The 25,494-nt window shown below is 41.0% G+C and overlaps 1 long non-coding RNA gene across 1 annotated transcript; it reads right to left on the bottom strand.

Moving 5' to 3' along the window:
* Positions 1-1,002: 1,002 nt before the first annotated feature.
* LOC141678882 (uncharacterized) lies at positions 1,003-12,820 on the bottom strand. The gene is made up of 4 exons (XR_012557945.1): positions 12,662-12,820; positions 12,433-12,531; positions 1,231-1,326; positions 1,003-1,147 (listed from the first exon to the last, which is right to left on the bottom strand). It is a non-coding gene; the product is annotated as an uncharacterized LOC141678882 (long non-coding RNA).
* Positions 12,821-25,494: the final 12,674 nt, after the last annotated feature.

The following is a 25,494-nucleotide window of genomic DNA, read 5'->3' on the forward strand; positions in this document are numbered from 1 at the left end:
AATAAATGTGATAAGTCAAATTTTAATAATTAAGTACGTTCTTTATATGTGTATATTTAATATACATGTATATACATAATAAAAATATATAAATTTATATGGCGAGCAGTTGACGGTTGTGGTTAGATTTTTTCGATTTTAAAAAAATAAACCGTAATCAAATTGTAAATTAGCGATTATCTAAAATTGTATCCATGATCATCCGTATTTTGCAGTTATCCATAATATATGAATTGATTGTGAGTAATTTTTTCTGTTGATGCAGTTGAGCGGATTAAATATACAGTCTTATTAAGAGCAAATGAAACGAGTAAAAAGTGAAAGATGAATTAGAGAGTCACCCATAATATATTCAGATTTTTGAGGAATTGTCTCTTTATTCTGTAATTATGCATTTTTGAGCTACGAGTCTATTATTGCGTTGTAAGCTAAATTTAGTCATAGAAAAGCTTAATATTTAAAGTTAAAATTGTTCAAAAATAGGAATTTGGTGGGAAAATAAAAAAGAGTAAAGATTAATCAAATTTATTTTAAGAAAATATTGAAGTGGTTATAACGGTCGGCTCTTCAGCAGATTCACCTTTATACTAGTGTCATGTTTTACAAACGTTCACCAATACTGCATACAATACTGCATAGTTGTTATGGTGCATAGTTAGTTGTTTACTGCATTTGGAGATGTTAAAAAATCCGAAGCCAGAAATTTGATCCAGAAAAAAGTCTGATTCGGAAAAAAATCCAGCTCGATTTGACTTGGTATGCGGGCCTTAAACGATAGGGGAGAGCACGGTTCGATTTGTTCGATTTTATGATAAACCGGAACCGAAATCAAAGATCCTTGGTTTTAAATATAAAAAACTGTAACCGCAATCGAATCACCGATTTCGGTTTCAAAAGCCCCGGTTCGGTTGTAATTTTTCGATTTCAGTTTTAAAGTAACAATTTTTTTTTTTTTACAACTTGAATAAAAGGAGTTAATTTAATTAAAGATATGAGCTTTTAGTTGAATCGAAATAAAAAGTGATATTAAAAAATAATATTAGCTGAAAGCAAAAAAGTGCAATTAAATTCATCAGCCATCTTCTATTTTCTGCACTTTTCAATTTACCCCTCCCTCTCTGTCCTTTGCATTCACCACATGAACTAGCTGGCAATAAAACAATTAGAAGTATAAGGTTAAAGTGAAATAAACAATGAGCAATTAGAGTTCAAGTAATATTGGCTCATCACCAGTTTCAAGCATGTTAACTGAGTCAAGACTATCACCGGGAAATTCGTAAGTTTAAGCCCGTCTAGTATACAAGCCTGCCTGGTATGCAAAAATTTCTGCAATTGTAATTATATCCGTTAGCAAACTGTACAATTATAAGTGAATGAACACAATAAGAATAATAAGTAAAAAATTTAAGTTGTCCTAGTCCACCTACGGGGCTACAATCACTTTTTTTTTCTTGTAGCAAAAATTTAAGAATGATTCTGCAATACACTAGTACATTGTATTTAATTGTGTTATGGATAAGAAATCAAGGTTATTACTTACTGTATTTAATACTAAGATTCGGGAGCTCAAGGCCTTTAATGGCTGCTCTCGTGTTTCGTGACTCAATCTGCCTTTACGAGATGCCTACGTATCTCTGTGAATTAGAGAATCAAGCCAAAAAACGTAGTTCTGATTTGTGGGGTGAGGCCCCTTATATAGATGTGGGAGTCCTTGAATTGGACTTGGTATAGGAGACTTGGTGGACAAGCCTCTGAATTAGGATAGACTTAGGAGTCCTAGGAAGTAGGAAGCTGATTCCTTATCCTTTTAGGTCCCCTTGAGGCTAATCTATAAGGATTTATATCCTTATCGGGACTCTTCTCAATAGCTGATTTTTCCCTTATTAATTAATTACGAAATTAATTAATAATTAGGGCTTTTGGGCCTTTTTTATTCCATCAGGCCTGATCTGGTCCATCAGGCTTAACCTTTCTGGTCTAAGTTTCATATATCTTTTTATTGGGCCTAGCAGCCCACAGCTTGTACAATTAATGCAGTATTTAATTATACAATCATAATTTATTTATCCCTATCATTTGCCCCCCAACTTTTGGGAAACATTGATTAGGTTTCGCAGAAGTTAAGTCTATTTATTCCCTTACAGGGTTTCGTTTTTCCGTAAAGTGTGGAGCGACCTACACATTTACAATGAATTTTTCCTTTTATTCAGGAATTATCTTAATTTCCAGGAATTTTTCCCTTATTTCCGGGATTTTTTCCTTATTTTCTGGGATTTTTCCCTAATTTTCTGGATTTTTTTTCCTTGTTTCCCGGGTCTTATCCTTAATTTTCTGGATTTTCCCTAATTTCCCGGGACTTATCCTTAATTTTCTGGATTTTTCCCTAATTTCCCGGGACTTATCCTTAATTTTCTGGATTTTTCCCTAATTTCCCGGGACTTATCCTTAATTTTCTGGATTTTTCCCTAATTTCCCGGGACTTATCCTTAATTTTCTGGATTTTTCCCTAATTTCCCGGGACTTATCCTTAATTTTCTGGCTTAAAATCGATCAGAATGCATTCGAAATCGATCAGGATGCAGACAAAATCGATCAGGATGCAGCCAAAATCGATCAGGATCCTGATCGAATTAGCTCAGGATCTTACACTCTGGTCGACAGGATTCCTGATCGATTTCGATCAGGATTCTGACTGAATTGGCCTTCAAAGTGACACCCTAGTCGATTGCTACACGGTCTTAATCGACCAGGATTCCTGATCGATTTCGATCAGGACTCTGAACGAATTAAATGGCTCTCGACCATTCTGATCGAATGGAATATCGATCAGGACTCTGTTCTCCGTCGATCAGGACTCTGATCGATCTTAGGGGATTTCTTCCCTCCTGTTCGAATAAGATACCGATCAAGACTCTCTTCTGTGTCGATCAGGACTCTGATCGATCTTAGGGGATTTCTTCCCTCCTGTTCGAATAGCATATCAATCAGGACTCTCTTCTCTGTCGATCAGGACTCTGATCGATCTTAGGAGATTTCTTCCCTCCTGTTCGAATAAGATATCGATCAGGACTCTCTTCTCTGTCGATCAGGACTCTGATCGATCCATATTAAGGTTCTGGTCGATTTTTGACTTTTTAAATTCCACAGGAGCTTCTAGATTGTTCCTGATACTTCTTGTAGATGGGCCTTTAGGTTGGGCCTGGCTAAATGGGCCTAAAAACGCCTCGTATTCCGAGCTTTTCGCCTATATAAGTGTAGTGTGGAGTGAGAATCCTCACTTCACTTCCCACTTCTCATTTCATCTCACATTTTTCTCTAAAGTTCTCCCTTTTGAAGGCGATTTCCGGCGACCAAAGCCACCGCAGCTCCTCCATTCTCAAGTATTTCTGGGTTTCAAGCCTTCAACCGAAGCATATTAATGGCGGACCGTGACCTAGCTCGTTTGCAGAAGATGAATGTCTCTAAGAGAGGTACAAACATCCAAATTCAATCTCCATATACTTCCCTCATTGATATGATTAACTCGAGAGGTGATGAATATCCTTCTCTGTCTGAGTTAGATTCGTATAATCATGGTAACACTTTTCATGAGTTAGATGGTAGGATAGAGTCTATGAATACCCTGTACAGACTTCCACCCCACCTTAGGATCACTCCAGCCGCCCCTGGGGATAGGACTTGTAATTGGGAGGGGGATACCCTGTTCATTTATCGAGGAGCCCTGACCGCAGGTCTTAGGTTCCCATTTCACGAATTTATTCCTCGTTTACTAGCCGATGTACGAATCAACCCTTGTCAACTCCCTCCTAACGCCTGGAGGAACATTATCTGTTTTATGGTCCTTTGTCTCAGGAATAGCTTTCCTCTTTCCGTAGCAGTCTTTAGGAAAGTTTTCCAATTCTATAATAGTTCCATGAGTCAGCCGGGCTGGGTTTTAATTCGCCAACGGCCCAAAATTCCCCATATCTTTGATAGTAACTCTATAGTCGAGAACAACCCTAAATGGAGGGATGAGTTTGTTAGGCTGACATGGGCTGGGGGTGATTGGGCCACACTCTTCCGTAGGCCATTTTGCAAAGTATCAGATGGTAGTCCTGGTAGCATCAGATTAACTGATGAGGAGGAGGTGGCCTACCAAGCCTTAATTTCAGACGATGGGAAAACAGACACCTGGACCCTTTTAGAGGAGTTTTCCTTGAAGAAAGTTGGTCTCTCCCAGGCCAGTGATAAGGGTAAACTTATACCTGCGAAATTATTTTTCCTTCTCTTTAACCGTACTTTTTCTTTTTTCTGGATTTTAATATTCCTTCTGCTTTTCCTTTCAGCTTGTGAGGCTATTAACAACGTCAATAGGCCCAAGGAGGGGGAATCTGGCCGCCAGAAGAGGGCCAAGTTAAACAGGGATCCCAGGAGCAAACCTGACGGTCCTACTTTCCTTAAGCCCCACGTCCCGGTGGTCGAGCTGGGGGACGATGTGGATCCTCCACTTAAGGCACATTCCTTCAGGCCTAACTGGGGCTTCAGGAGGAGCGATACGGTGGTTGGATCCACCAAACATGCCAAGGATTGGTCGTACCACTCCATCACTCCCCATGATTTCACTGACATTGTTACGGGGAGTGATGTCGAGACTATTGAGCTTCTGGGCTCTCAAGCCCAAGCTGCGGTAATTTTCTTTTTTCTTCTCTTCCTTTTGTGAATTTCAACTTTTCTTGTATCCCAATAAATTTGCGCCAACTCATACATATTTCTTTGCAGAGTAATACCTATTTCCAGGCGGCCCTACATCAGGCTAGATCTTGGAAGGGTAACTCTGATGTTTTTGAAAAGGAGATGAAGAAGTGGGAGGAGAGAGCCAAGGTCCTAGAGAAGAAGCTAGACACGAAGAAAGAGGAGCTGGCTAAGGCTCATTCCGAGCTGGTGAAACTTAGGAGCGATAAGGATAAGCTCATTGATGACTACATGGATTCTGACAAGTTTAAGAATCTCATGGAGATTCATGATGAGGGTCTTTACTCCCTACAGTTCACTCAGGGATGGGATGCGGCCGTGAAGGCTGTTTCTGAGAAGTACCCGGGCTTAGTCGACCCTAAGGACTTTATAAGTCCTGAGCAGGCTGAGTCAGAGGACAGCATAGACGCCCTCTTCGACTCTCCTCAGCCAGATGATCGCATCTTGGATCCTAACACTGCTTCTCCTCCCGCTTCTCCTGCGAAGGACGCTGAAGGCGCTGATAAGGAGAAAGAGAATGAAGGCTCCCGCATGGAGGAGTAGTTTTTCTATTTTGTAATTTTATCCTTAATTTATGTCTGGACTTTTGTTTGTATTAAAACTTATTACCCTGCGGGGCTATGCTACTTTCCTTATTTGCATTCTCTCCTTCATTTTTCCGATACTTTAATATTCAAACTTGGCTTATGGGCCACACAAATATTATCACAACTCAAACATCCATAGGTTGAAATAATTTCGAACTCTTCAATTTCAAGTCTGGTTTTCCAAAACCTTACATAATATGGGTTCGACCCTGATTTATAATAGCTAAAAAAGAAAAATACTATGCAAACAAAGCTTCAAGGTGCTTTTAAACCTACTTGTCATAATGACAAGTGAGAATCGTACCTCGACCATCTTACACGTAGTAAACCTTCAGGTTTTGTGCGTGCCAGGTTCTCGGGACTTCAAAACCATCCATAGTCTCCAGCTTGTAGGTTCCTCTACCCTGAACGCTCTTGATTCTATACGGCCCTTCCCAATTTGGGACAAGCTTTCCTTTCTGTCCGACACCAGAAGCCTCTATTTTTCTCAAGACTAGGTCACCTTGTTTGAAAAACCTCTCTTTAACCCTTAGGTTGTAGTAGAATGAAGCCTTTTTCTGATATTCTACTATCTTTGCGTGTGCTTTATCTCGCACTTCATCGATTAAATCCAGGGCTAACTTCTGCCCTTCCTCATTTTCTTTTTCATCAAAAGCCTGAATCCTTGGAGAGGAATGTGATATCTCCACGGGAACTACTGCTTCTGCCCCATATGCCAACATGAAAGGAGTTACATTTGTCGTGACTCTACAGGTAGTCCTATAGGCCCATAATATGGGAAGTATCTCATCCACCCAATTATTTCTTGACTTTTCGATTCTCTTCTTTAGTCCATCCAGGATTATCCGATTTGCTACCTCCGCTTGCCCATTGGCTTGCGGGTGAGCCACAGAGGTGAACCGTAACTCAATTTCATTTTCTTCGCAATACTTCTTGAATTCCTCGTTGTTGAATTGTGTTCCATTGTCAGTGACGAGGATACGGGGAATTCCATATCGGCACATAATGTTTTCCCACAGGAATTGTGCAACCTGTTTAGTTGTGATTTTGGCCAAGGGCTTGGCTTCAATCCACTTAGTGAAATAATCAATGGCTACAATCAGAAACTTCCTTTGTGCTGTGGCCATAGGAAAAGGCCCTAGAATATCCATCCCCCACATAGCAAAGGGAATAGGTGAGTTGATAGAGGTCAGCATCTCGGGGGGTTGTCTGGCCACTGGTGCATGTTTCTGACAGCGATCACACTTCTTTACATATTCTTTGGCATCAGCCATCATTTCTGGCCAATAGAAGCCTAAACGGGTTATCTTATGAGCCAAGGCCCTGCCCCCCAAGTGTTGTCCACAAATACCTTCATGCACTTCTTCAAGAGCCAAGCGTGCCTCATCGGGCCTGAGACACCTCAAGTAGGGAACCACGAAAGATCTTTTGTAAAGAATCCCATCTATCAAAGAGTACCTTAGTGCCCAAACAGTTAACTTCCGTGCTTCAGTTGCATCATTTGGCAACCAACCGGTCTGAATGTGAGCCTTGATGGGATCAATCCATGACGTCCCCAAGCCTACGGGAGCCACAAGCTTAACATCTATGCTTCGTGTCTTCAAAACACGGAAGTACACACTCCCTGAACTTTCTTCAATCTCAGATGAAGCAAACTTTGATAGCGCATCTGCTTTAGCATTTTCTTCCCTTGGAATGTGTTCAACATGGCATTCATTAAATTGGGTCATCACAGCCCTTACTAGGCGAACATACTTAGCCATCGTATCATCTCTTGCCTCAAATTCTCCCTTTACCTGGGATATGATCAGCTTCGAGTCTCCACGGACCTTTAAGTTTTTGACTCTAAGTGTCCCAGCTAGACCAAGGCCAGCAATCAGGGCTTCATACTCTGCCTCATTGTTTGTGGTTGGGAAGTCTAGCTTCATGGCATACTCAATTAAGAATCCATCAGGGCTTTGCAAAACCAACCCTGCTCCACTGGAATTTGTTTTTGATGCTCCATCAAAATAGAGAACCCAATATTCTTTCTCCTTGTCCCCATTGTCGACTCCCTTGTCTTGAGGTATGGTATCTTCCTGCCCCCCGACTTCTTGGTTGGGTATGGTACATTCCACCACGAAGTCAGCTAGTGTCTGGGCTTTTATGGCCGTACGTGGCTTATACTTGAGATCGAACTCTCCCAACTCTATTGCCCACTTAATCAGTCTCCCACTTGCCTTGGGACTGTGAATGATATTTCTCAGTGGCTGATTTGTTAGCACTTCAATTTGGTGAGCTTGAAAATAAGGACGCAGCTTTCTTGAAGCCATTACCAAGGCTAAAGCGAATTTCTCAATGGCTGAATAATTCAACTCAGCACCATGCAAAATTTTGCTGACATAGTATACAGGTTTCTGAACTTTCAGTTCCTCCTTAACCAACACCGCGCTCAAGGCGCTTTCTGAAACAGCCAAGTACAAGAATAAAACTTCACTCAGAACTGGCTTGGCCAACAACGGGGCCTGGCCCATATACTTCTTTAACTCTTCAAATGCCTTCTGATTTTCCTCACTCCATACAAAGTCTTTAATGTTCTTTAATGACTTGAAGAATGACAAGCACTTGTCTCCTGACTTGGAGATGAATCGTCCTAGCGCAGCAACCCTTCCTGTGAGTTTCTAAACATCCTTGACAGTTTTTGGGGGTTCCATGTCCAGGATTGCCTTTATTTTATCGGGGTTAGCCTCAATTCCCCTCTTTGAGACCATCAATCCCAAGAATTTTCCAGATCCTACTCCGAAAGCACACTTCGTGGGATTCAACATCATCTTGTGGTACCTCAGGACCTCAAAAGCTTCCCTCAAATGGGTTATATGATCAGTCTTTACTAGACTCTTGACTAGCATGTCATCAACATAGACTTCCATAGTCTTCCCAATAAGATCCTTAAAAATTTTATTCACCAACCTTTGATAGGTGGCTCCTGCATTCTTGAGACCAAACGCCATAACAAGATAACAATAAACACCAAAGTCAGTGATAAATGATACCTTTGGAATGTCATCCTTATGCATTTTGATCTGGTTGTATCCGCTAAACCCATCCATGAAACTCAACATCTCATGTCCAGCGGTGGCATCAATCAAAGTATCAATTCTAGGCAGCGGAAAACAGTCTTTGGGGCATGCATCATTCAGATCGGTGAAGTCTATACACATCCTCCACTTTCCATTAGCCTTCTTCACCATTACAGGGTTTGCTAACCACTCCGGAAATTGAATCTCCTCAATGAAACCAGCCTCTAAGAGCTTTTCCACTTCCTGCTTTATAGCCTCTTGTCTTTCCGGGGCAAAATTTCTTTTCTTTTGTTTCACTGTCTTCCGACTTGGATCCACGTTTAGCTTGTGAGTAATTAACTCCGGGTCTATGCCTGGCATATCAGCTGCTGACCATGCAAACACATCACTATTTTCTTGCAAAAATTTCACTAACTTCCCTCTAAGGGGCTCCTCTAATGTGGCTCCAATGAAAGTCATCCTCTCAGGATTCTTGGGATCTAAAGGAACCGAAACCAATTCTTCTGCTGGCCTTCCTCTATTCTCATCATTTTCTCGAACATCCATATCTTCAATAGGAAGAACCTGCTCCCCGACTCCATCTGCCCTCAAAGAGGCCACATAACAGCTTCTAGCCATTTTTTGATCTCCTCTCTCTTCTCCAATCCCGTTTCGGGTGGGAAACTTCATGACTGAATGGTAGGAAGAGGGGACTGCCTTGAAGGCATGTATCCCTGTTCTCCCCATGATAGCATTATAAGTTGAACTAGCCTTTACCACTACGAAATCCAGCATCTGCGTTGCTTGCCTTGGCTCCGTACCTATGGTGGTTGGCAACTTGATTATCCCTTCCACAGGATATTCTACTCCAGCAAATCCATATATCGGCATGTCGGTTGGTGTTAACTGGGAGTCGTTATACCCCATCCTTAGAAAGGTGTCGTGGAGCAAGATATCCACAGAAGCACCATTATCCACAAGGACCCTCTTAACCGGGCTATTTCCTATTATTGGTGTTATGACCAACGGGTCGTCATGGGGAAACTTCACACCCTCTAGGTCGGAATCATCAAAAGCCAATGTTACTTCTGTCCTGGCCCTCTTCGGGGCTTCTCCAACAATATGCATAACCTCTCTAGTATATGCCTTTCTGGAATTTTTGGACAATCCAGCAGCAGTTGGACCTCCAAAGATCGTGTTTATCACAGGCCCTTGAGGTCTCGGCCCTCCATAAATGGTGTTTATAACTGGTCCTCTAGGTTGGGGATTCCGCCCCTGATCATCTTGGTCCCTCCTACGATCTTCAAAGTTCTTCCTTCCATTATTATTTCTGTCCCCTCCATCTCCAGTATACTTATTCAATCTTCCTTTTCGAATCAAAAACTCAATTTCATCTTTCAATTGCCTACACTCATCGGTGTCATGGCCAACATCTTTGTGAAACCTGCAATACTTGCCCCTATCTAGCTTGGCGGGATCAGCCTTCAAGGGCTTAGGCCAGCGAATATCTCTGTCTTTCTCAATCTCCATCAAAATCTGACTTCTGGGAGCATTCAGCTTAGCGTATTCAGTGAACTTTTGCCCAGGTCCTCCCTTCTTGGGGGTTGAATCAGGGTTTTGTTCGGTTCTAGGATATTTGTCCTTAGCGATATACTCCAAATCAGTTTTTCGTTTCTTGCCTCCAGTGGGCTCATTACTTACTACGGTCTTCCTCATACTTTCTTCAACCTTGATATACTTCCCTGCCCTCTCTTGGAGCTGCAACATGCTCTCAGGGGGTCGTTTGGCCAAAGACATCTTAAAAAACTCATCCCTAGTTCCTTGTTGCAATGCTATCATGGCTACCTTATCATCAAGATCTGGGACTTTTAAAGCCTCCTTTGTAAAACGATTCAGGTAATCTCTTAAGGATTCCTTAGCTCCTTGCACAAGACTCATAAGAGATGCTGAACTTTTCTCATGGACTCTTCCACTGATGAATTGCTTAATAAAAGCCTGACTTAGTTCTCTGAATGATCCAATAGAATTTGGGGGTAGGCGACTGTACCATCTTTGAGCCATACCCGACAGGGTTTGAGGGAAGGCCCGACATTTTATAGCATCATTCACGGGTTGCAGCAGCAGTGCATTAGAGAATGTCCTAACATGATTAGCGGGGTCTCCCGTGCCATCATAGGCTTTGATAGTGGGCATCTTGAATTTCCTTGAGACATGGGCATTCATTATCTCTTCTGTGAAGGGTGGAGTTGGATCATCAGGATCTCCAAGGGGAAGGAGATTGCTCGGATCAGTTCTTGGGACAGCAGCCCTTCTTCTTACCGGACCATCCAGGTCTATGATAGGGGGAGGATTTCTCCCCCTAGGAGGTATGTGGGGTCTGGTGGCTTGGTGAGCCTCCAAATCACGCCTCAGCCTTTGGATTTCAGCCTCATGAGCCCTGATCTTTTCCTGCACTTCTTGGGGATTCGCCCCTGGGGTGCTTTGGGGGCGTTGCCTTCCATCGGCTATTGGCTCTTTTCCAGGGCGCCTCCTTCTCGGGGCCACTTCATCATCCGAAGATTCGGAGTCTCTCTCAGTGTATGAACCAGAAAATTCCCGATCCTCAGGGATAGGATCCAAACCTCGTATATAGGGGGCGACCGCCCTCGTGCTTCGCTTCGCCCAGCATATCCGCTTCCTCCAACCTCAGGGTGAAGGGGCATCCCATAAGGGGGGTTAGTAGTAACAACAGTTGAATATTCATACCCGACGGGTCGAGAATTCACAGGTATATGTACTTGCTGAACTTGAGGATTCGTACCTTGAATAGTCGGGGGAGTTGTCCCTGGTGGCTGAGGTTGAGTTGCCCCTGTCTGGGCTTCCCCCTGAGTAGATGCATAAGTTGAATGGGGAGGAACCTCCACGGTTGATGAAATCACCTGAGTTGTCTCTGATGGTGTTCCTTTCTCTAGAGCTCCAATTGTTCTCCGTGTTCTCGCCATGGTTGTTATTGCGTTCCCACAGACGGCGCCAAATATTATGGATAAGAAATCAAGGTTATTACTTGCTGTATTTAATACTAAGATTCGGGAGCTCAAGGCCTTTAATGGCTGCTCTCGTGTTTCGTGACTCAATCTGCCTTTACGAGATGCCTACGTATCTCTGTGAATTAGAGAATCAAGCCAAAAAATGTAGTTCTGATTTGTGGGGTGAGGCCCCTTATATAGATGTGGGAGTCCTTGAATTGGACTTGGTATAGGAGACTTGGTGGACAAGCCTCTGAATTAGGATAGACTTAGGAGTCCTAGGAAGTAGGAAGCTGATTCCTTATCCTTTTAGGTCCCCTTGAGGCTAATCTATAAGGATTTATATCCTTATCGGGACTCTTCTCAATAGCTGATTTTTCCCTTATTAATTAATTACGAAATTAATTAATAATTAGGGCTTTTGGGCCTTTTTTATTCCATCAGGCCTGATCTGGTCCATCAGGCTTAACCTTTCTGGTCTGAGTTTCATATATCTTTTTATTGGGCCTAGCAGCCCACAGCTTGTACAATTAATGCAGTATTTAATTATACAATCATAATTTATTTATCCCTATCAAATTGCATCAGAAATATATAGTCCTCTATTAGTTTGGCTGGCTTGTTGGAACATCAAACATTGTAGTACATCAAAGAAATTTAAGTACTACAGGGAAACCTATTAATAATGTGAGAGTTGTCGGAGATTTTCCTTAAATATACCAACCGCATTATACGAAAACTTCAAGACTGTATCCTGATAATCAAGCATCTCAATTATACCCAATTTCTATTCTATCTACATGGTACACCATACACATATAACAGAGAAAGTCTTTATCAGATCCAATGCGAGAAATACAACTTAAACTGCCTATAACCAGCAGAAATAGAGATGCAAATTAAATAAGTTAAGAGCTCTGTTCAGTACCAAAATTCAATAAAATTCTGGATAAACATAAAATTCTAGATTCTCGATACATCTTATCAGGATCTTCCTTTCATGCTATGTAAGCTTGGGAAGGATCACAGAAGTATAGCACAACGACATGGTGATTAAAATATTCAACATACTTAGTATATTCCCTTATGGGCAGGGAACAAGTTTCCTGATGCATTACGTTTATTTATCGATGTCCAACTATTCCATCAAAGTTCCAACTTTGAGCTCTGCTGTAACATGATACATTTACGGTAAAATCAGAAATAACATTAAACAGAAAAGAAGCAGAACATAACATTGATCGCAAAAATAGAAAAGAAGCAGAATAGAACATAAACAACATAGAGCAGAATTCTTTACCATCTTCCATTTTCTCATATTGCAGATATTCTTCTGGTTCACCCCTGAGATCAATCAAATTTCCAGAAACGCTTAACCAGTCTTGGCTGCAAATTAGGGCTTCTACTGTTTTCGGTGAAAGTGAACTCCGATATGCGTCAATTGTTCTTCCACCCGTGCTAAAAGAGAGTATTGGAAGCCTAGTTGAATTTGTCTTCCACCACATTAATATGTCAAAACCTTCGCTTTTTCTTTCTTTTTCGTCAGCCAAGTATATATCAATTTCTGATTTTTCCATTCCCCATGTCCACAATCTTCCACATACTTCTCAAAATCATCATCCCATCTATTGTCCGACTGCTTTGGTTGTGAACTAGAAGAAGAATCACCATTCCCTTTACGGTTCTTATAGTGGTCAAAAAGTTCTTGCAATGTTTTCTTTACCATGTAACACATCATAAAACTTTTGGTAGACCCCCTCCCATGTATCTTGTCGAAGAAAAATTCTATGCAAGGCATTTTATACCTAGGATCTAACACAATCGCCACATATAACAAAAAAATTGTATTTTCCATGTTATCCCAATACTTATTGTATTTATCCTCATCCTATTAGTCATGTCCCTCATTAACATATCATCACTTGAACACAACTTAATAATAGCTGCTTGAACCTTAACAAACTCAACAAAAAACACATTTAAAGTGCAATACTTGGAATCCGATAATTTAAGTGTAACTTCATATATTTTTTTTTTAAAAACGGAATGAAACGAATAACATTATCAAAATCAACAAAGAAAGGAGCACCTTCGAAAATTTTCTTTTTCTTTTTGTTCGCATTATCACTCGCAACTCCAAGATTATCCACCTTAAAATGTGCTTCATATTTAGGATCTTTGATTATCATTCTAATAAAGGCTCCTTTATACTTCATGGCAACATCTAACATGGTATATGTTGAATTCCATCTAGTGTCCACATCGAGGCACACCATCCTATCACATTATATTTTCTCCCAACACATTTTTTAAAATTTTCAAGCCTTGAAGGTGAAGACCTAACATATCTAACGACACTCTGGACTCTAGCAATTGATTCGTGTTGTTCTTTCAAACCATCCTTCACCACCAAATTCAAGATGTGAGCACAACATCACATATGTAGAAACTTGTTATCCAAAACAGCCTCCGATCCTCTAAGAAACTTTTTGAAATATGAGTTTGCGGTGTCATTTGAACTTGCATTATCTAGTGTAATAGTGAATATACGATCTAAACCCCATCTTGCAAATAATTTAACCAATATCTTACCAATTGCATCACCTTTATGGCTTCCAATTTGGCAAAAGTTTAGAACCTTTTTGCAAATCTTCCAATCTTTATTGATCCAATGAGCCGTAAGGCACATAATTTTATGTTTTGGATTGAAGTCCAAGTATCCGTTGTGAAAGATACTCTTTCGGTCAAAAAATTTTCAATTTCACCAACTTCTCGCCATATATTTTTAGACATTATCTTGCAACCGTCCATCTACTTGGCATCTTAAACCCCGGCTCCGCTTCATTCAACAATTCTCTAAACCCCTCATGCTCCACAATTCAAAAAGGTTGATTGTCTTTAATACATATCAAGACAACCTTCTTCCTTAGTCTCTCTTGATTTAAGTATGAGCCCTAAGTGTATGAAATTTATCATCCTTCGATAATTTCTCAAATTGTAATGTTTTTTGTAATTTATCTAGATAATTACGCAACGACGATTTAGGACACACTAATTTCAAGTGACTCATCATAGCGATGTACCGTTTCGGAAAGAATTGCACGCAGTTATCACACCACAAAATTGACATTTAGGCTCTGTTTGAGATTGCTGTTAAAAATTGTTGTGCTGTTAAAAAAAGTGCTGCCGGAAAAAGTGCTGTTCTAAAAATCAGATGACTTTTTGGTACTTTTTTTGATACGTATATGTTTTGATGCAAAAAATTAAAAATAATGATGCTTTTGGTAAGGTTTGATGGTGAAATCAGCATCTGCTTCCCGCAACAGCTGAAAAGCAGCTTTTTCTAAAAGCATGGGGGGACTTGCTTTCTCTAACAGCAGCTTTTAAGCCAAAAGCACTTTTCAGAAAAGCAGCTTTTAAATTTTACCAAACAGTTTTTAACTATTTTTCATCGAAAAGCTGCTGTTGCTGTCTGCAACAACAATACCAAACACACCCTTAGCTTTATCAAAACCTTTTGGACTACCTGTTACAATATCAAAGTAGTCCCGCCCTTATGAACTTTTTTTCCCAATTGTATCACATTCCCCCTGATTATCATCTTCTTTCCATTTATCATCTACCAAGTCAACATTTATCTATAAATGAATAAATTTAAATCTAAATACAAAGTAGGTAAAACTGTAAATGACTAAATGTAATAGCAAATTATCCAACAAATTAACTTGTTTCTTCTAATATTACACAAATGAAACTTTTAATTCGTATAAACAACATATCAATTCATAATATTACATAAAATTAAAAAAAAAGAGTTGCATAGAATTGTAATATCATACCACTGGAGCCGGAAGTAGTGTTTCTTGGTGAGAAGTTTCTTGGTCGAACATGGCTTGCAACTCGCAGCAACTCGGGGAGCAACAACAACTTCAGGCTTCCGCTCGATTGTTTAATATTTTGAGCGGCTAACTGTTAGACCTAATCTGAATTCTGAGTCATGAATGGACCTAAATTATGGAGTGTGGACTGTGTGTGTGGCTCTGGAGTGTGGACTGTGGAATATGGACTCTGTTATGAATTTATACAGGGCCAAATGATAAAAATTACTGGCCAAAATTTTAATTTCTTAAATTAAATATTTATATTTTTATGATATATATATTTTATAATATATATGTAAATATCGATATTTATTTAAAAATATATTATAATAATCAGTTTAGTTTCGGTTTTTTCGGTTCGGTTTAAATCCGAAACCGTACTTTTAGTAATGATTTGGTTTTTTGGTTTCTTGGTTTCAATTTGGTTCGGTTTTTATCGGTTCAGTGTTTATCATTTTTTATCGGTTTCATTTCGATTTTCTACTCGGCCCTATTAAACGAGACTCATTTTTCTTGATCTGACCCGACCCGAAACCCGAATAATCCGGATAAAAACCCGGATTTAGAAAAAGCCTGGATAAAAGTCTGATTTTAAAAAATCTCGGATAAAAGCCCGATTTGTCCCGGATTAAAGCTTGGGCTTTCAAAAAAGCCTAGATAAAAATCCGATATTTTTTTATTACTAGTTTGTAAGTCTACAGTTTCTCGGACCCATTAGTAATGTTGCTCGATCGTAAGACCCATAACAATATTTGCAATTTTCTGTTATCCTTCATTTTTAATAAGAAAACAAGGCAACAAGAGTAATAGTGAATTACTGTAGCTCCAAACTTAAAAGACATAACATGAGGGGTTGTCCTGATGTAATGAATATTTGGAAATATGTATTTATTGGTTTATCACAAAAGAAAAACAATAATGGTTAGAGTTTTAAAATATTATTTTTTTCGGTATCTAAACTACTTATAAATCGAGGTACTAAACATAAAATAAATAAAATATATAAATAAAAAAAGCCTGAATAAAGTCTGGTTCGGCCCAGCCTGCGGTCCGATGGGCTTTTCGTGCATTTCTGCTCTATTATTATTTTTCGGGGTCACTGTTGTAAAATTGAGAATCAGACCTAGTTGGTTGAGTTATCAATTTAGAATTAATATAAAATCGGGGAATAATATGAAGGATTAATTAAAAGTGTAAAACAATGGATAAGAGAAATGGAAAGAGCATGTTTTTATGTAATGGTGCATATGTTATACAATTATATACCATTATTATGACATAAATGTACTGTCAAAAAAATATTATGACATAAATAAAAATCTTTTTGATGCACCACGGAAGTGTAGGAGAAGTAAGCGCTAATCCTCACAAGGACTCTTGTATGAGAAATCCTTTAAAACCTTGATTCCACAAGGCCAACCTTGAATCCACAAGGATTTTCTTGAATCCACAAGAAAAGAATAATAGGAAAACTCTTAGGGTTTTAATTTCAATAAAATATTATTCATATATTACAGCATAACATTATTTATACATAAATATAAAATTCTAAAATGAAATAAAACAAATCCTAATTAAAAATAAAATATTACTTATAAAGCGGCATAATCATGCAATATTTAGCATGCTTATGCAAAAATTTCTAATTTCCCACGTGAAGCTATTGGTGCCATATTGTGTTTCGGCATGATCATGTAAGCCAATAGCGTGATCATATCATCATGCACCCTCAGTCACGTGATCATGCAGTCCTCAGCCTGATCGCACAGATGCTTTTCTCAAGTCTCATTACACCTTCGTTAAGCATAAAAAATCCTCCCATATCAGACTCTTCCACTTCAAAAGAAATCGACCTCAACTTCTCATTTAGAATAACAATTGTGTCGACTTGCCGTTTATCTCACCATGGTGGTACTTTTAAAGGCAAGAGTCTTATTGGAACTTTGTACCTGAACTCCGCTCCAAGATTAACATATTATGAAAACAACGCTTGTAATCCAACCACATCTTTGCTAACCACTATCGACTTAGAGCTTAAACCAACTTCAACTTCTTTTAACCTATTACTTATAGAAACAATCATAACATATTTGAAAGAGGGATGTCAGGCAATCCTATTGTCCAATAGATACAAAACATACCCTCCATCATTGTCAATTTTATTCTCCCTACTTTTTGGATACAAGTTTAAATCAAACTGATATGGCCTACCCATTACCAACTCATTTGAATCCATGTGAAAATTATCAAAAACCGTATCATCCTTGTACTTCAAACTGGCAATATCAGTCATTTGTTTTTCACTTAAGGAAGAAAAACCAATTGGTTACTCCAAACAATATTATTTGGTGCGACATAAATTTACGGATGTAATTTGATTTCATTAACCATATCCCTCAAATTAAATTTATCTTGATACTGACTGATAGGGCATAAGAGACCCAGGCAGGAGTCAACCTGGACTAAAGGGGTCAGGCTCAACCGACCCGCTAAGACCCCCCTCTCCCAGGCCAATCAAACATAGGAGCCCAGGCCCGGGTCTATCCTACTTCCCAGATCCGGATCCGCCTGCATACCTGGATCCGGATCGGGGCCAAAACCACAGTGAGGGAGGTCTCAGCAGACACATCACATCCCACAACCCGCCAAGGAGGGGTACGTGGGCACGTGACTATGACAGCTATCAACAACCAACACCCCAGACAAGCACGGCGCGTGTCAGAGGACGTTAGGACACTCTGGAGGTGGTCCTCCCCTGGACGCGTGTAAGCAATCTGTCCAAGCCAGGCGTCCTCCGCCCAAGATCCAACGGCCCAGATTTAGAGGTAACTACCCCTAAACCCTACCATGGGGCTATATATACCCCCAAGACTGAAGGGTTTAGGGGTTGGAAAATAATTTCTCTTGCATTCACACACTCTCATACACTAAAAACACACAGCAGCCACCACATATACACATCCACGCACAAATGCACAGCAGCCTCTAAATGATATAAATATATATATATACCTTCATCTTCTCCAAAGCCTGTTCTTATTCTTACACCGGAGGCACCGCAGGAGCAAAACCCCCCTTCCGGTATTGTTTTGCAGGCGCCCAACCTGCAACTACACCTCTCCCACGCACAGAAGGTCCAGGGACGCCGTCGGACGGAGCCGCCCATTCACCGGAGTTATCATTTGACGCTAGAAGGAGGGGGCTCCATCCTTGGGTCTCGGTGCCCCTGAATTCATCTTCATCAGCAAACTCTTGAGAGAGTCCACTTTCAAACCTGTAAGAACATAAACAACCAAACCCTTTCTTGAATATGAGTTTTCATTTTAAACACGTTTGTATGAGCTTCTTGCTTTAGGCCGTGTTTGTGTGAGCCCGCTCTTGTTTGTTAAGTTTTAGTTGTTTAGGGTTTGATAATCTTGGTAATCTCGAAGCCTGGGGTTTAATAGTCTTGGTGATTTAAAACCCAGAACTGTTTTAGCTTGCGTATTTTCTTTTGTGTTCAAGAGCCTGCTGTTCTTGTTTGGTATTATTGTTAGCAAAACCCAGAAAGTTTGCTTGCTGTTATTCTGGAAAATTTTTGTAATATTCAAAAAAGCAACCCCAGATCCACATTTGTAGCCTCAAATCTTGGTCAATTGTTTGTACATTTGTGGTGATGGCAAGAGCAGGAAAAAGTACAGCTGGTAGGCCCTCCGCCAGTACCCATATTCAGGATTAAGACCCCTCTCAAGTTCAAGAACCTGGGGGAGACAGGGAGACCTTCCAGGAGCAACCACTGACATAGCATACCCCAATCAGGGATGCTAGAAATGTCATAGAGCTAAATCAGTACAAGTACACCAATGTTCCAGTTGCAGAGGAGCATATGGCTAATTTAACAAGCCATGAACTTGCTGAAACAATCAGGCTCTACAGAGATGAACAAGCCCGGGCTCAGATGGAATTTGAACAAGATGATGAGCAAGAAGAGTCCGGGGACTCTCAGCAATCCAGGAGATCTGTCTTCGACCGAATTGGGGCTAAGGCAAAAAAGAATCAAAAAGAGCCTAGTAAAAAGGAGACAGAAGCAACCAGAAAGAAAAAGTTAGAAGAAATCAGAGAAAAGATAAGAAAAGAAGAAGAAGAAAAGCTAGAGCAAAAAATTCAGAAAAGAATGCAGATGGAGGAGGAGAGGCTCCTCGCTAAGACAAGAGGAAAAAGAACTCGGAGGGACCCTACCCCCGAACTCATTTCTGATGACGAAGAGGAGGGTCAGAAAGATCTCAAGGACATGATTTACGAGCTCCAGAGAAAAATGGAGAAAGAATCCGGGGTGGAAGTTGGGGAGACCCTAACACCCTTCAGTCACTCCCTAGAAGCCATCCCTCGATAGAAAAATCTCAAACATTACAACTTTGACTCTTTCGACGGACTTGGGGATCCGGAAGAGCACCTCAACTACTTTGAACAGATAGCTCAGATATACTATTACAATGACTTGACGAAATCCAGATTCTTCGCCTCGACCCTCAAAGGGGGGGCTCAAAGATGGTTCAGCAGAATCCCGTCAAGAAGCATCCACTCCTGGAAAGAATTTAGAGGAGCCTTCCTTAGATAATTCAGAGCCAATAAAACACATGAAATGCACATGTGCCACCTGGAGACAATCCGCCAATATGATAACGAAGCACTCTCAGCCTATATGCGGAGGTTCCAGGAAGCCATCAACAAAGTCTCGAATCTCGATGAAAGGGAGGCTCTAAGCATATTTCGAAGAAACCTGGATCCAGAACACAATGAGAGGTATATTATGGAGTTGATAAACAAAGAGCCCCAAAGCCTGGCCGCGGCTTATTCCATGGCAGCCCGGTTCATAAAAGAAACAGATGTTCTCCAGGCGATGAGAATGACTCGGAATGGAGGAAACAGGAACAAATCTTCTGATGACCGACCGAAAGAGGGTTACCATCAGGAGAAAAAGTTCAAACAAAGCAACCAAACCCAGCAAACAAATATTGTACAAAACACCCCAATATTCCAAAGATTGGGCCCCAAAACAGAGTCCAAAAGTGATCCCGGTCCACCTAGGCAGGCAAGAGAGCCTAGGCAAGAGCCAGAGTGGACACAACTAAACAGGACCCGGGAAGAGATACTTAAGGAGATTAAGGGAAAACCATTCTACTATCCTCCAAAGCCAATGCAGACTCCCCCAGAGAGCAGGCCTTACAACAGGCAGTGCGACTATCATGAAACCCATGGGCACAAGACTGAAAATTGTCTCTCTTTAAAATACTTTATTGAAGATCAGTCAAGAAAGGCAACCTGAATCAATACATATCAAGGGAGAAAAATCAGAGAGAAGAAAGGCAAAGAAAAGGTAAGAATGTGGTAAATGTGGTCCTGGGAGGCTCACACTCTCCCCCTAGGAGCCCGGGCTCAGAAGATGAGGTATTCTCAATTCAATCCTACCCGGAGATGATGATCTCATTCAGCAGCAAGGATTATGAAGGGGTCAACCCAAATCACAACGAAGCCTTGGTGGTAACACTTGATATCTTTGACAACGAAGTGAGAAGAATGCTGATTGATAATGGATCTTCAGTAAACATACTCTTCAAGCATACTGTGGACCGGATGAAGCTAGGGAGCGTGCGCTCAAATGAATGCCGAGAGGACCCTCTGTATGGGTTCGGGAACAACTTGGTCCCGATCCAAGGAACTTTGTACTTGCCAGTGATATTTGGATCGGTCCCAAACCAAGTTACCCATGTGATTAAGTTCTACGTGATCAATACTCCCTCATCTTACAACGGAATAATCGGGCGCTCAGCCTTGACCAGGATCCAAGCAATCACCTCCATATCACATTTGAAAATCAAGTTGCCAACCCCAACCGGGGTAGGAGAAATCAAGGGAGACTATGAGGTAGCTGAAAGATGTTATAGCCAGGCTCTAGTAATGGCTGAGACCCATCAAGACAACAAGAGAAAGGCTGTCGTGCTCCGGAAACAGCAAAGTATTAAGAAACATCGCCAACAATCAAGGGATGATGGGAGAAAAGAAGTTCAGGTCATAGAGACCCTCTCAGATCCAAAAGCAACCAAACAAGGCTCAGAAGAGCAAAAAAGCAACCAAGTCACAGAAGGGATTGAATTGGGCCTAGGCATTGACCAAACCAACCCTACTGTGCAAGCAACTAACCCAGAAATGACTGAAGAAAGGAACAATAAAGAGATGACAGCCCAGGCTCAGATTTATATGAAAAAGAACACAGAGGCTCGGATCCAAAAGATGGTATCAGATACGGATCAATCCAAGATAGAGGCCGCTGTTGAAACAGAAACAATTCTGATCAGCACAAGCGATCCTTCAAAAAAGATAAAGATAGGATCCGGGCTCGAGGCTAATTTCAGAAAAGACTTGGTGTCACTACTCCAAGGGTACTCTGATATATTCGCTTGGACCCCGAAAGAAATGCCCGGGTTGGATGAATCCATAGCGATGCATAGCTTGGACGTCAACCCAGAGAGGAAGCCAGTCAAGCAAAAGAGAAGAAATTTTACCCCGGAAAGGCAGAAAGCAATTGATGAAGAAATTGAGAAACTACTGACAGCTGGAATAATATGCGAAGTCAAATACCCAGAATGGCTGGCAAATGTAGTGATGGTAAAAAAACCAAACGGAAAGTGGAGAATGTGTATCGATTACACAGACTTGAACAGTGCATGCCCAAAAGACCCCTACCCTTTACCAAATATTGATCAATTGATCGATGCAACCTCTGGGCATGTGATGCTAAGTTTCATGGACGCCTACTCGGGGTACAACCAGATCAAGATGAATCCCAGAGACATTCTAAAGACAGCCTTCATCACCCACAGGGCGGTCTATGCCTATGTAATGCTGCCGTTCAGATTGACTAATGCGGGAACAACATATCAAAGGGCAATGAATAAAATCTTCAAGGACCAGATTGGAAGGAACCTGGAATCCTATGTGGACGATATGATTGCAAAATCCACAAGCGTCCCCGGGCACATAGGAGACCTGAGAGAATGCTTCGACAACTTGAGAAAATACTCACTCAGGCTCAATCCAGAAAAATGCACATTTGGAGTAGGGGCAGGAAAATTCCTTGGATTTGTGATAAGCAACCGAGGAATTGAAGCCAATCCAGAAAAGATAAAGGAAATTCAAGAGATGAAGGCTCCCAGAACACAAAAAGATGTGCAGAAGCTAGCAGGATCACTAGCAGCACTCAGAAGATTCATCTCCAAGCTAGCTGAGAGATGCCTACCCTTCTTTGACCTATTAAAAGGAGCAACCAACAAGAGAGAAGTTAATTGGAGCCCGGAATGCCAAAGCGTATTTGAAGAAATCAAAAGGTACCTTTCTCAACCCCCTGTGTTAACAAAAGCTCAACCCGGGGAACCCCTATCCCTTTACCTGTCAGCAGGGGCCCTGGCAGTTGGAGCAGCCTTGATCAGGGAAGAGAATGGAAAACAGCAACCAGTTTATTATGTGAGCCAAGTGCTAAAAGATGCAGAGACCCGGTACCCGAGGCTATAAAAGTTTGCTTATGCCTTAGTCACAGCATCCAGGAAACTCAGACACTACTTCCAGGGAAGGGAGATACGAGTTGTAACAAATCAACCATTAAGGAAGATAATACACAAGCCAGATGTCTCAGGGAGGTTGGTAAATTGGACAGTTGAGCTAAGTCAGTTCAATCTAAGTTTTATTCCTAGAACAACAATCAAAGCCCAGGCTCTAGCTGATTTCATTATAGAATGCAATTTCCCAGAAGAAGAGCCCGTGCCCATGAGCATTGACCCTGAGAGAAACACAGATCAAGAAACAGAAGCCTGGGCTCTCAAAGTTGATGGTTCTTCAACAAATGAAAGATCGGGAGCCGGGCTCATCCTAAAGAGCCCAGAAGGGTTCACAATCCAAACAACAATCTCATTTGCATTCTCAGCAACAAACAACCAGGCAGAGTACGAGGCCTTGATTGCAGGATTGAAGCTAGCAAGAACACTCAGGATTCAGAATCTCAAAATCTACAGCGACTCCCAGATCGTCATAAAGCAAACAAATGGCGAGTATATAGCCAAGGATCCAGTTCTAGCCAAGTACCAGGCTCTGGTCCAAAGCTACCTCGCCTTGATACCAAAAATACAAGTCATCCAAATCTGCAGAGAGAAAAATTCAGAAGCTGATACACTATCTAAGCTTGTTCAAAATTCATCAGACCTGGATTGTTCTGTCTACTTTGAAGAATTGCAGAAACCAAGCACAGATTCTGAGGAAGTCATGGAAATAGACAACAGTCCAAATTGGATGACCCCATTCATTAACTACTTAGAGAGGGGAGAGCTCCCGGAGGATAAAGGCAAGGCGCAAAGGTTAAAGGCAAAAGCTTCAAAATTCTTCATGGAAGAGGGAATACTCTATCGCCGGACCTTCTCCTCCCCAATCCTCAAGTGCATAGGCCCAGGAGAGGCACAGTACTGCCTCATGGAAGTTCATGAAGGAATCTGCGGGGACCACATATCCGCAAAAGCACTAGCTCACAAAATCATAAGGCAGGGGTACTATTGGCCTACTATCCATCAGGACTCAATACACTTTGTGAAAAAATGCAAGGAATGCCAACTCTTCAGCAATGTGACACGGATGAGCCCAGTCCTACCTTCTTCAGTCTTGTCACCAATCCCATTTGCTGTATGGGGCATTGATATCATGGGACCCTTTCCCAGGGCCAGAGGAGACCTCAGGTACCTACTAGTCTCAATTGATATAGGTAGAAACAAAGGCAATGAGAACAATAAACCAGCAAGATTGCATCAAGTTCATGGATAACATTCTAATGAGGTTCGGGATCCCGAGAGTACTGGTCTCAGATAATGGTCCACAGTTCGTTGGTTCAGAATTCGAATCCTACCTTCAAGAAAGGGGCATCCGGCACAAGAAGTCATCAGTAGCCTACCCTCAAGGAAATGGCCAAGTTGAAGTAACAAACCGAATACTTCTCAGGGGGATAGAGAAGAGACTAAGGGAAAGCAAAACCAAATGGCCAGAAGAATTGCCTAATGTACTTTGGGCATACAGAAAAGCCCCAGAACAAGCACAGGAGAAACCCCCTTCAAGCTGGCTTATGGAACTGAAGCCATGCTACCAATTGAAGTAGGATCCCCCTCCCATCGAGCAATCAACTTTGATGAGATAGCACTTCAGCAAGAGAGCACTTCAGCAAGAAGTCCCGGGTCAAAAACTTTCAAGTTGGAGACCTGGTACTTCGAGACACGGAAGCTTCAGACCCCACCAACACCGGAAAGCTAATGCCGAAGTGGGAAGGCCCATACAAAGTCAAAGAAGTTCTAAGGCCAGGTACATACAAGCTCATGAACATGGATGAGTCTGAAGTACCAAATACATGGCATGGACTCAGGCTCAGAAAGTTTTACCAGTAGAAAAAGCAACCAGAACTTGTAGCCTATGGCAAGCAACCAATCTATGATCCTATATTTTGTATGAAAAAATTTCCAAATCAATGAAAAGAAATTTCCTTTCTCAGAAAGTTATTACTTTTAAATTACCAGTTATGGAAGAAAAAAAAAACAACCCGGGTACCTTCTCATACCCGGGTTAGAAGCAAAAAAAAAATGAAAGCAACCACTATTCGCTTAGAAAAATTCTAAGTAAATGGAGCAATCACCAATCCGGGTTAGACATACCCGGATTGAAAGCAAATTTCAAAGCAAAAAACAACCCGGATTAGCATTCAAATCCGGGTTGCAAATAACCAATATGTACTTAAATTTTCCAAGTACATAAAGCAGAAAAGCAAAAAACAACCCGGATTAGCATTCAAATCCGGGATGCAAACAAACATTATGTACTTAAATTCTCCAAGTACATAAAGCAAAAAAGCAAACATCAATCCGGGTTCAACATACCCGGATTGAAAGCAAAATTAAAAGCAAGTACATAAAGTAAAAAAGTAAGCATCAACCCGGACACTGTCCCATACCCGGACCAAACCCGATATGAACCCAGTCCGGATTAGGGGCAATAACAAGGATCCGGATTTCTAAAAAAAAGAAAAACAACTGATAAGAAAAACAAACATTTTCTACGACGAAAGAAAATTTCAAAGAAGGATCCGGATTGACGTCAATCCGGAACAAATCCAAATATTACATATAGTTCAAATCCAAGTACGAAATTAAGAAATCCTAGAAATGAAATTACATGGGCTGGGCCCGAAAAG

Source organism: Apium graveolens, chromosome 8 (genome assembly GCF_009905375.1).
Source record: "Apium graveolens cultivar Ventura chromosome 8, ASM990537v1, whole genome shotgun sequence".
In the NCBI taxonomy this organism is placed as follows: domain Eukaryota; kingdom Viridiplantae; phylum Streptophyta; class Magnoliopsida; order Apiales; family Apiaceae; genus Apium; species Apium graveolens.